The sequence below is a fragment of the Papaver somniferum genome, chromosome 4, assembly GCF_003573695.1.
Source record: "Papaver somniferum cultivar HN1 chromosome 4, ASM357369v1, whole genome shotgun sequence".
Taxonomy (NCBI): domain Eukaryota; kingdom Viridiplantae; phylum Streptophyta; class Magnoliopsida; order Ranunculales; family Papaveraceae; genus Papaver; species Papaver somniferum.
The window spans coordinates 127,491,431-127,503,351 of record NC_039361.1 but is presented as its reverse complement, the minus strand read 5'-3'; positions in this window follow the sequence as shown (position 1 = coordinate 127,503,351).

Sequence of the window (11,921 nt, the reverse complement as noted above, 5' to 3'; positions counted from 1 at the left end):
TTTAGATGGGAAATGGTGTTTAGATTTTCGGTAAATTCCATAGCAGGCTATCGAAAAGCCAGTTTTACCGATTTTAATAGTAAGTATGCCAAATGTTGAGCGTTACAGCAATTTTAGTTTCGTAAACAACTCAAGAGGAGAGTATTTGGATGGTAAAAGGGCCAACAATGTCAGTACGTCACATGGTTCTCAGTTTTCAACCAAGATTTTAAGGTATATCAGCTCATAAAGGTCGTTTTCTAGTTTAAGAGCGCTTTCATAGCGCTTTCAAGGGTAGTTGATATATACTAGGAAAATATCCTGTTTGATACCAACGACCCGGGATTAGTAAAAAACTTAGGAGGGATCTATTTTGATGGGAAATGGTGTTTAGATTTCAGACAAATTTCAAAATATGCTATCGAAATGCCAGTTTTACAGATTTTAATAGTAATTATGCTAAATGTTGAGAGTTACAGCACTTTGAGTTTCATAAACAACTCAAGAGGAGAGTATTTGGATGGTAAAAGGGCCAACAATGTCAGTACATCACATGGTTCTCAGTTTTCAACCAAGATTTTAAGGTTTATCAGCTCTTAAAGGTCGTTTTCTAGTTCTGGAGCGCTTTCAGAGCGCTTTCAAGGGTAGTTCATATATACTAGGAAAATATCCTGTTTGAAACCAATGACCCGGTATTAGTAAAATACTTAGGAGGGATCTATTTTGATTGGAAATGGTGTTTAGATTTTAGGCAAATTCCATAATATGCTATCGAAAAGCTAGTTTAAACGATTTTAATAGTAAATATGCCAAATGTTGAGCGTTACAGCACTTTGAGTTTCGTAAACAACTCAAGAGGAGAATATTTGGATGGGAAAAGGGCCAACGATGTCAGTATGTCACATGGTTCTCACTTTTCAACCAAGATTTTAAGGTTAATCATCTCTTAAAGGTCGTTTTCTAGTTCCAGAGCGCTTTCAAGGGTAGTTCATACATACTAGGAAAATATCCTGATTGAAACCAATGACCCAAGATTAATACAAAAACTTAGGAGGGATCTATTTTGATGTGAAATGGTGTTTGGATTTTAGGCAAAAACATAATATGCTATCGAAAAGCCAGTTTTATCGATTTTAATAGTAATTATGCCAAATGTTGAGCGTTACAGCACTTTGAGTTTCGTAAAAAACTCAAGAGGAGAGTGTTTGGATGGGAAAAGGGCCAACGGTGTCAGTACGTCACATGGTCCTCAGTTTGTAACCAAGATTTTAAGATTTATCAGCTCTTATAGGTCATTTTCTAGTTCCGGAGCGCTTTCAGAGCGCTTTCAAGGGTAATTCATATATACTAGGAAAATATCCTGTTTGAAACCAATGACCCGTGATTAGTAAAAAAAAACTTAGAAGGGATCTATTTTGATGGGAAATGGTGTATAGATTTTAGGAAAATTCCATAATATGTTATCGAAAAGCCAGTTTTACCTATTTTCATATTAATTATGCTAAATGTTGAGAGTTACAACACTTTGAGTTTCGTAAACAACTAATGAGGAGAGTAACTGGATGGGGAAAGGGCCAACGATGTCAGTACGTCAAATGGTTCTCAGTTTTCGACCAAGATTTTAAGGTTTATCAGCTCTTAAATGTCGTTTTCTAGTTTAAGAGCGCTTTCAAGGGTAGTTCATATATACTAGGAAAATATCCTGTTTGATACCAATGTCCCGTGATTAGTAAAAAAACTTAGGAGGGATCTATTTTGATGGGAAATGGTGTTTAGATTTTTGGCTAAATCCATAATATGTTATCGAAAAACCAGTTTTACCGATTTTAATAGTAACTATGCCAAATGTTGAGCGTTAAAGCACTTTGAGTTTCGTAAACAACTCAAAAGGAAAGTATTTGGATGGGAAAAGGTCTAACGATGTCTGTACGTCACATGGTTCTCAGTTTTCAACCAAGAGTTTAAGGTTTCATCAGCTCTTAAAGGTCGTTTTCTAGTTTAAGAGCGCTTTCAGAGCACTTTCAAGGGTAGTTCATATATACTAGGAAAATATCCTGATTGAAACTAATGACCCGGGATTAGTAAAAAAAACGAAGGAGGATCTATTTTGATGGGAAATGGTGTTTATATTTTAGGAAAATTCCATAATATGCTATCGAAAAGCCAATTTTGCCGATTTTAATAGTAATTATGCCAAATGTTGAGCGTTACAACACTTTGAGTTTCGTAAACAACTCAAGAGGAGAGTATTTGGATGGGAAAAGGGCCAAATGTGTCAGTACGTCACATGGTTCTCAGTTTTCAACCAATATTTTAAGGTATATCAGCTCATAAAGGTCGTTTTCTAGTTTAAGAGCGCTTTCAGAGCGCTTTCAAATGTAGTTAATATATACTAGGAAAACATCATGTTCGATACCAATGACCCGGGATTAGTAAAAAACTTAGGATGGATCTATTTTGATGGGAAATGGTTTTTAGATTTCAGGCAAATTCCAAAATATGCTATCGAAATGCCAGTTTTACTGATTTTAATAGTAATTATGCCAAATGTTGAACGTTACAGCACTTTGAGTTTCGTAAACAACTCAAGAGGATAGTATTTTGATGGGAAAAGGGCCAACGATGTCAGTACGTCACATGGTTCTCAGTTTCCAACCAATATTTTAAGGTTTATCAACTCTTATAGGTCGTTTTCTAGTTCCATAGCGCTTTCAAGGGTAGTTCATATATACTAGGAAAATATCCTGATTGAAACCAATGACCCAAGATTAGTACAAAAACATATGAGGGATCTATTTTGATGTGAAATGGTGTTTGGATTTTAGCCAAATTCTATAATATGCTATCGAAAAGCCAGTTTTATCGATTTTAATAGTAATTATGCCAAATGTTGAGCGTTACAGCACTTTGAGTTTCGTAAACAACTCAAGAGGAGAGTGTTTGGATGGGAAAAGGGCCAACGATGTCAGTACGTCACATGGTCCTCAGTTTTTAACCAAGATTTTAAGATTTATCAGCTCTTATAGGTCATTTTCTAGTTCTGGAGCGCTTTCAGAGCGCTTTCAAGGGTAGTTCATATATACTAGGAAAGTATCCTGTTTGAAACCAATGACCCAGGATTAGTAAAAATACTTAGGAGGGATCTATTTTGATGGGAAATGGTGTTTAGATTTTAGGCAAATTCCATAATATGCTATCGAAAAGATAGTTTTACCGATTTTAATAGTAATTATGCCAAATGTTGAGTGTTACAGCACTTTGAGTTTGGTAAACAACTCAAGATGAGATTATTTGGATGGGAAAAGGGCCAACGATTTCAGTATGTCACATGGTTCTCAATTTTCAACCAAGATTTTAAGGTTTATCATCTCTTAAAGGTCGTTTCTAGTTCTAAAGCGCTTTCAGAGCGCTTTCAAGGGTAGTTGATATATACTAGGAGAATATCCTGTTTGATACCAATGACCCGGGATTAGTAAAAAACTTAGGAGGATCTATTTTGATGGGAAATGGTATTTAGATTTCAGGAAAATTCCAAAATATGCTATCGAAATGCCAGTTTTACAGAATTTAATAGTAATTATGCCAAATGTTGAGCGTTACAGCACTTTGAGTTTCGTAAAAAGCTCAAGAGGAGAGTATTTGGATGGTAAAAGGGTCAACAATGTCAGTACGTCACATGGTTCTCAGTTTTCAACCAAGAGTTTAAAGTTTATCAGCTCTTAAAGGTCGTTTTCTAGTTCCGGAGCGCTTTCAGAGCGCTTTTAAGGGTAGTTCATATATACTAGGAAAATATCCTGTTTGAAACCAATGACCCGGGATTAGTAAAAATACTTAGGAGGGATCTATTTTGATGGAAAATGGTGTTTAGTTTTTAGGCAAATTCCATAATATGCTATCGAAAAGCTAGTTTTACCGATTTTAATAGTAAATATGCCAAATGTTGAGCGTTACAGCACTTTGAGTTTCGTAAACAACTCAAGAGGAGAATATTTGGATGGGAAAAGGGCCAAAGATGTCAGTATGTCACATGGTTCTCAGTTTTCAACCAAGATTTTAAGGTTTATCAGCTCTTAAAGGTCGTTTTCTAGTTCCAGAGCGCTTTCAAGTGTAGTTCATATATATTAGGAAAATATTTTGATTGAAACCAATGACCCAAGATTAGTACAAAAACATAGGAGGGATCTATTTTGATGTGAAATGGTGTTTGAATTTTAGGCAAATTCCATAATATGCTATCGAAAAGCCAGTTTTATCGATTTTAATAGTAATTATGCCAAATGTTGAGCGTTACAGCACTTTGAGTGTCGTAAACAACTCGAGAGGAGAGTGTTTGGATGGGAAAAGGGACAACGATGTCAGTATGTCACATGGTCCTAAGTTTGTAACCAAGATTTTAAGATTTATCAGCTCTTATAGGTCATTTTCTAGTTCCGGAGCGCTTTCAGAGCGCTTTCAAGGGTAGTTCATATATACTAGGAAAATATCCTGTTTGAAACCAATGACCCGGGATTAGTAAAAAAAACTTAGAAGGGATCTATTTTGATAGGAAATAGTGTATAGATTTTAAGTAAATTCCATAATATGTTATCGAAAAGCCAGTTTTACCTATTTTAATAGTAATTATGCTGAATGTTGAGCGTTAAAGCACTTTGAGTTTCGTAAACAACTCAAGAGGAAAGTATTTGGATGAGAAAAGGGCTAACGATGTCAGTACGTCTCATGGTTCTCAGTTTTTAACCAAGATTTTAAGGTTTATCAGCTCTTAAAGGTCGTTTTCTAGTTTAAGAGCGCTTTCAAGGGTAGTTCATATATACTAGGAAAATATCCTGTTTGATACCAATGACCCGTGATTAGTAAAAAACTTAGGAGGGATCTATTTTAATGGGAAATGGTGTTTAGATTTCAGGAAAATTCCAAAATATGCTATCGAAATGCCAGTTTTACAGAATTTAATAGTAATTATGCCAAATGTTGAGCGTTACAGCACTTTGAGTTTCGTAAACAACTCAAGAGGAGAGTATTTGTATGGGAAAAGGGCCAACGATGTCAGTACGTCACATAGTTCTCAGTTTTCAACCAAGATTTTAAGGTTTATCAGCTCTGAAAGGTCGTTTTCTAGTTTAAGAGCGCTTTCAGAGCGCTTTCAAGGGTAGTTAATATATATAAGAAAATATCCTGTTTGATACCAATGAACCGGGATTAGTAAAAAAAACTAAGGAGGGATCTATTTAGATGGGAAATGGTGTTTAGATTTTAGGTAAATTCCATACCATACTATCGAAAAGCCAGTTTTACCGATTTTAAAAGTAAGTATGCCAAATGTTGAGCGTTACAACAATTTTAGTTTCGTAAACAACTCAAGAGGAGAGTATTTGGATGGGAAAAGGGCCAATTATGTCAGTACGTCACATGGTTTTCAGTTTTCAACCAAGATTTTAAGGTATATCAGCTCATAAAGGTCGTTTTCTAGTTTAAGAGCGCTTTCAGAGCGCTTTCAAGGGTAGTTGATATATACTAGGAAAATATCCTATTTGATACCAACGACCCGGGATTAGTAAAAAACTTAGGAGGATCTATTTTGATGGGAAATGGTATTTAGATTTCAGGAAAATTCCAAAATATGCTATCGAAATGCCAGTTTTACAGAATTTAATAGTAATTATGCCAAATGTTGAGCGTTACAGCACTTTGAGTTTCGTAAAAAGCTCAAGAGGAGAGTATTTGGATGGTAAAAGGGTCAACAATGTCAGTATGTCACATGGTTCTCAGTTTTCAACCAAGAGTTTAAAGTTTATCAGCTCTTAAAGGTCGTTTTCTAGTTCCGGAGCGCTTTCAGAGCGCTTTTAAGGGTAGTTCATATATACTAGGAAAATATCCTGTTTGAAACCAATGACCCGGGATTAGTAAAAATACTTAGGAGGGATCTATTTTGATGGAAAATGGTGTTTAGATTTTAGTAAAATTCCATAATATGCTATCGAAAAGCTAGTTTTACCGATTTTAATAGTAAATATGCCAAATGTTGAGCGTTACAGCACTTTGAGTTTCGTAAACAACTCAAGAGGAGAGTATTTGTATGGGAAAAGGGCCAACGATGTCAGTACGTCACATAGTTCTCAGTTTTCAACCAAGATTTTAAGGTTTATCAGCTCTGAAAGGTCGTTTTCTAGTTTAAGAGCGCTTTCAGAGCGCTTTCAAGGGTAGTTAATATATATAAGAAAATATCCTGTTTGATACCAATGAACCGGGATTAGTAAAAAAAACTAAGAAGGGATCTATTTAGATGGGAAATGGTGTTTAGATTTTAGGTAAATTCCATAGCATACTATCGAAAAGCCAGTTTTACCGATTTTAAAAGTAAGTATGCCAAATGTTGAGCGTTACAACAATTTTAGTTTCGTAAACAACTCAAGAGGAGAGTATTTGGATGGGAAAAGGGCCAAATATGTCAGTACGTCACATGGTTTTCAGTTTTCAACCAAGATTTTAAGGTATATCAGCTCATAAAGGTCGTTTTCTAGTTTAAGAGCGCTTTCAGAGCGCTTTCAAGGGTAGTTGATATATACTAGGAAAATATCCTGTTTGATACCAACGACCCGGGATTAGTAAAAAACTTAGGAGGGATCTATTTTGATGGGAAATGGTGTTTAGATTTCAGGAAAATTCCAAAATATACTATCGAAATGCCAGTTTACAGATTTTAATAGTAATTATGCTAAATGTTGAGCGTTACAGCACTTTGAGTTTCATAAAAAACTCAAGAGGAGAGTGTTTGGATGGTAAGAGGGCCAACAATGTCAGTACGTCACATGGTTCTCAGTTTTCAACCAAGATTTTAAGGTTTATCAGCTCTTAAAGGTCGTTTTCTAGTTCTGGAGCGCTTTCAGAGGGCTTTCAAGGGTAGTTCATATATACTAGGAAAATATCTTGTTTGAAACCAATGACCCGGGATTAGTAAAAATACTTAGGAGGGATCTATTTTGATGGGAAATGGTGTTTAGATTTTAGGCAAATTCCATAATATGCTATCGAAAAGCTAGTTTTACCGATTTTAATAGTAAATATGCCAAATGTTGAGCGTTACAGCACTTTGAGTTTCGTAAACAACTCAAGAGGAGAATATTTGGATGGGAAAAGGGCCAAAGATGTCAGTATGTCACATGGTTCTCAGTTTTCAACCAAGATTTTAAGGTTTATCAGCTCTTAAAGGTCGTTTTCTAGTTCCAGAGCGCTTTCAAGTGTAGTTCATATATATTAGGAAAATATTTTGATTGAAACCAATGACCCAAGATTAGTACAAAAACATAGGAGGGATCTATTTTGATGTGAAATGGTGTTTGAATTTTAGGCAAATTCCATAATATGCTATCGAAAAGCCAGTTTTATCGATTTTAATAGTAATTATGCCAAATGTTGAGCGTTACAGCACTTTGAGTGTCGTAAACAACTCGAGAGGAGAGTGTTTGGATGGGAAAAGGGACAACGATGTCAGTATGTCACATGGTCCTAAGTTTGTAACCAAGATTTTAAGATTTATCAGCTCTTATAGGTCATTTTCTAGTTCCGGAGCGCTTTCAGAGCGCTTTCAAGGGTAGTTCATATATACTAGGAAAATATCCTGTTTGAAACCAATGACCCGGGATTAGTAAAAAAAACTTAGAAGGGATCTATTTTGATAGGAAATAGTGTATAGATTTTAAGTAAATTCCATAATATGTTATCGAAAAGCCAGTTTTACCTATTTTAATAGTAATTATGCTGAATGTTGAGCGTTAAAGCACTTTGAGTTTCGTAAACAACTCAAGAGGAAAGTATTTGGATGAGAAAAGGGCTAACGATGTCAGTACGTCTCATGGTTCTCAGTTTTTAACCAAGATTTTAAGGTTTATCAGCTCTTAAAGGTCGTTTTCTAGTTTAAGAGCGCTTTCAAGGGTAGTTCATATATACTAGGAAAATATCCTGTTTGATACCAATGACCCGTGATTAGTAAAAAACTTAGGAGGGATCTATTTTAATGGGAAATGGTGTTTATATTTTAGGCTAAATCCATAATATGTTATCGAAAAACCTGTTTTACCGATTTTAATAGTAATTATGCCAAATGTTGAGCGTTACAGCACTTTGAGTTTCGTAAACAACTCAAGAGGAGAGTATTTGTATGGGAAAAGGGCCAACGATGTCAGTACGTCACATAGTTCTCAGTTTTCAACCAAGATTTTAAGGTTTATCAGCTCTGAAAGGTCGTTTTCTAGTTTAAGAGCGCTTTCAGAGCGCTTTCAAGGGTAGTTAATATATATAAGAAAATATCCTGTTTGATACCAATGAACCGGGATTAGTAAAAAAAACTAAGGAGGGATCTATTTAGATGGGAAATGGTGTTTAGATTTTAGGTAAATTCCATAGCATACTATCGAAAAGCCAGTTTTACCGATTTTAAAAGTAAGTATGCCAAATGTTGAGCGTTACAACAATTTTAGTTTCGTAAACAACTCAAGAGGAGAGTATTTGGATGGGAAAAGGGCCAAATATGTCAGTACGTCACATGGTTTTCAGTTTTCAACCAAGATTTTAAGGTATATCAGCTCATAAAGGTCGTTTTCTAGTTTAAGAGCGCTTTCAGAGCGCTTTCAAGGGTAGTTGATATATACTAGGAAAATATCCTGTTTGATACCAACGACCCGGGATTAGTAAAAAACTTAGGAGGGATCTATTTTGATGGGAAATGGTGTTTAGATTTCAGGAAAATTCCAAAATATACTATCGAAATGCCAGTTTACAGATTTTAATAGTAATTATGCTAAATGTTGAGCGTTACAGCACTTTGAGTTTCATAAAAAACTCAAGAGGAGAGTGTTTGGATGGTAAGAGGGCCAACAATGTCAGTACGTCACATGGTTCTCAGTTTTCAACCAAGATTTTAAGGTTTATCAGCTCTTAAAGGTCGTTTTCTAGTTCTGGAGCGCTTTCAGAGGGCTTTCAAGGGTAGTTCATATATACTAGGAAAATATCTTGTTTGAAACCAATGACCCGGGATTAGTAAAAATACTTAGGAGGGATCTATTTTGATGGGAAATGGTGTTTAGATTTTAGGCAAATTCCATAATATGCTATCGAAAAGCTAGTTTTACCGATTTTAATAGTAAATATGCCAAATGTTGAGCGTTACAGCACTTTGAGTTTCGTAAACAACTCAAGAGGAGAATATTTGGATGGGAAAAGGGCCAAAGATGTCAGTATGTCACATGGTTCTCAGTTTTCAACCAAGATTTTAAGGTTTATCAGCTCTTAAAGGTCGTTTTCTAGTTCCAGAGCGCTTTCAAGTGTAGTTCATATATATTAGGAAAATATTTTGATTGAAACCAATGACCCAAGATTAGTACAAAAACATAGGAGGGATCTATTTTGATGTGAAATGGTGTTTGAATTTTAGGCAAATTCCATAATATGCTATCGAAAAGCCAGTTTTATCGATTTTAATAGTAATTATGCCAAATGTTGAGCGTTACAGCACTTTGAGTGTCGTAAACAACTCGAGAGGAGAGTGTTTGGATGGGAAAAGGGACAACGATGTCAGTATGTCACATGGTCCTAAGTTTGTAACCAAGATTTTAAGATTTATCAGCTCTTATAGGTCATTTTCTAGTTCCGGAGCGCTTTCAGAGCGCTTTCAAGGGTAGTTCATATATACTAGGAAAATATCCTGTTTGAAACCAATGACCCGGGATTAGTAAAAAAAACTTAGAAGGGATCTATTTTGATAGGAAATAGTGTATAGATTTTAAGTAAATTCCATAATATGTTATCGAAAAGCCAGTTTTACCTATTTTAATAGTAATTATGCTGAATGTTGAGCGTTAAAGCACTTTGAGTTTCGTAAACAACTCAAGAGGAAAGTATTTGGATGAGAAAAGGGCTAACGATGTCAGTACGTCTCATGGTTCTCAGTTTTTAACCAAGATTTTAAGGTTTATCAGCTCTTAAAGGTCGTTTTCTAGTTTAAGAGCGCTTTCAAGGGTAGTTCATATATACTAGGAAAATATCCTGTTTGATACCAATGACCCGTGATTAGTAAAAAACTTAGGAGGGATCTATTTTAATGGGAAATGGTGTTTAGATTTCAGGAAAATTCCAAAATATGCTATCGAAATGCCAGTTTTACAGAATTTAATAGTAATTATGCCAAATGTTGAGCGTTACAGCACTTTGAGTTTCGTAAACAACTCAAGAGGAGAGTATTTGTATGGGAAAAGGGCCAACGATGTCAGTACGTCACATAGTTCTCAGTTTTCAACCAAGATTTTAAGGTTTATCAGCTCTGAAAGGTCGTTTTCTAGTTTAAGAGCGCTTTCAGAGCGCTTTCAAGGGTAGTTAATATATATAAGAAAATATCCTGTTTGATACCAATGAACCGGGATTAGTAAAAAAAACTAAGGAGGGATCTATTTAGATGGGAAATGGTGTTTAGATTTTAGGTAAATTCCATACCATACTATCGAAAAGCCAGTTTTACCGATTTTAAAAGTAAGTATGCCAAATGTTGAGCGTTACAACAATTTTAGTTTCGTAAACAACTCAAGAGGAGAGTATTTGGATGGGAAAAGGGCCAATTATGTCAGTACGTCACATGGTTTTCAGTTTTCAACCAAGATTTTAAGGTATATCAGCTCATAAAGGTCGTTTTCTAGTTTAAGAGCGCTTTCAGAGCGCTTTCAAGGGTAGTTGATATATACTAGGAAAATATCCTATTTGATACCAACGACCCGGGATTAGTAAAAAACTTAGGAGGATCTATTTTGATGGGAAATGGTATTTAGATTTCAGGAAAATTCCAAAATATGCTATCGAAATGCCAGTTTTACAGAATTTAATAGTAATTATGCCAAATGTTGAGCGTTACAGCACTTTGAGTTTCGTAAAAAGCTCAAGAGGAGAGTATTTGGATGGTAAAAGGGTCAACAATGTCAGTATGTCACATGGTTCTCAGTTTTCAACCAAGAGTTTAAAGTTTATCAGCTCTTAAAGGTCGTTTTCTAGTTCCGGAGCGCTTTCAGAGCGCTTTTAAGGGTAGTTCATATATACTAGGAAAATATCCTGTTTGAAACCAATGACCCGGGATTAGTAAAAATACTTAGGAGGGATCTATTTTGATGGAAAATGGTGTTTAGATTTTAGTAAAATTCCATAATATGCTATCGAAAAGCTAGTTTTACCGATTTTAATAGTAAATATGCCAAATGTTGAGCGTTACAGCACTTTGAGTTTCGTAAACAACTCAAGAGGAGAGTATTTGTATGGGAAAAGGGCCAACGATGTCAGTACGTCACATAGTTCTCAGTTTTCAACCAAGATTTTAAGGTTTATCAGCTCTGAAAGGTCGTTTTCTAGTTTAAGAGCGCTTTCAGAGCGCTTTCAAGGGTAGTTAATATATATAAGAAAATATCCTGTTTGATACCAATGAACCGGGATTAGTAAAAAAAACTAAGAAGGGATCTATTTAGATGGGAAATGGTGTTTAGATTTTAGGTAAATTCCATAGCATACTATCGAAAAGCCAGTTTTACCGATTTTAAAAGTAAGTATGCCAAATGTTGAGCGTTACAACAATTTTAGTTTCGTAAACAACTCAAGAGGAGAGTATTTGGATGGGAAAAGGGCCAAATATGTCAGTACGTCACATGGTTTTCAGTTTTCAACCAAGATTTTAAGGTATATCAGCTCATAAAGGTCGTTTTCTAGTTTAAGAGCGCTTTCAGAGCGCTTTCAAGGGTAGTTGATATATACTAGGAAAATATCCTGTTTGATACCAACGACCCGGGATTAGTAAAAAACTTAGGAGGGATCTATTTTGATGGGAAATGGTGTTTAGATTTCAGGAAAATTCCAAAATATACTATCGAAATGCCAGTTTACAGATTTTAATAGTAATTATGCTAAATGTTGAG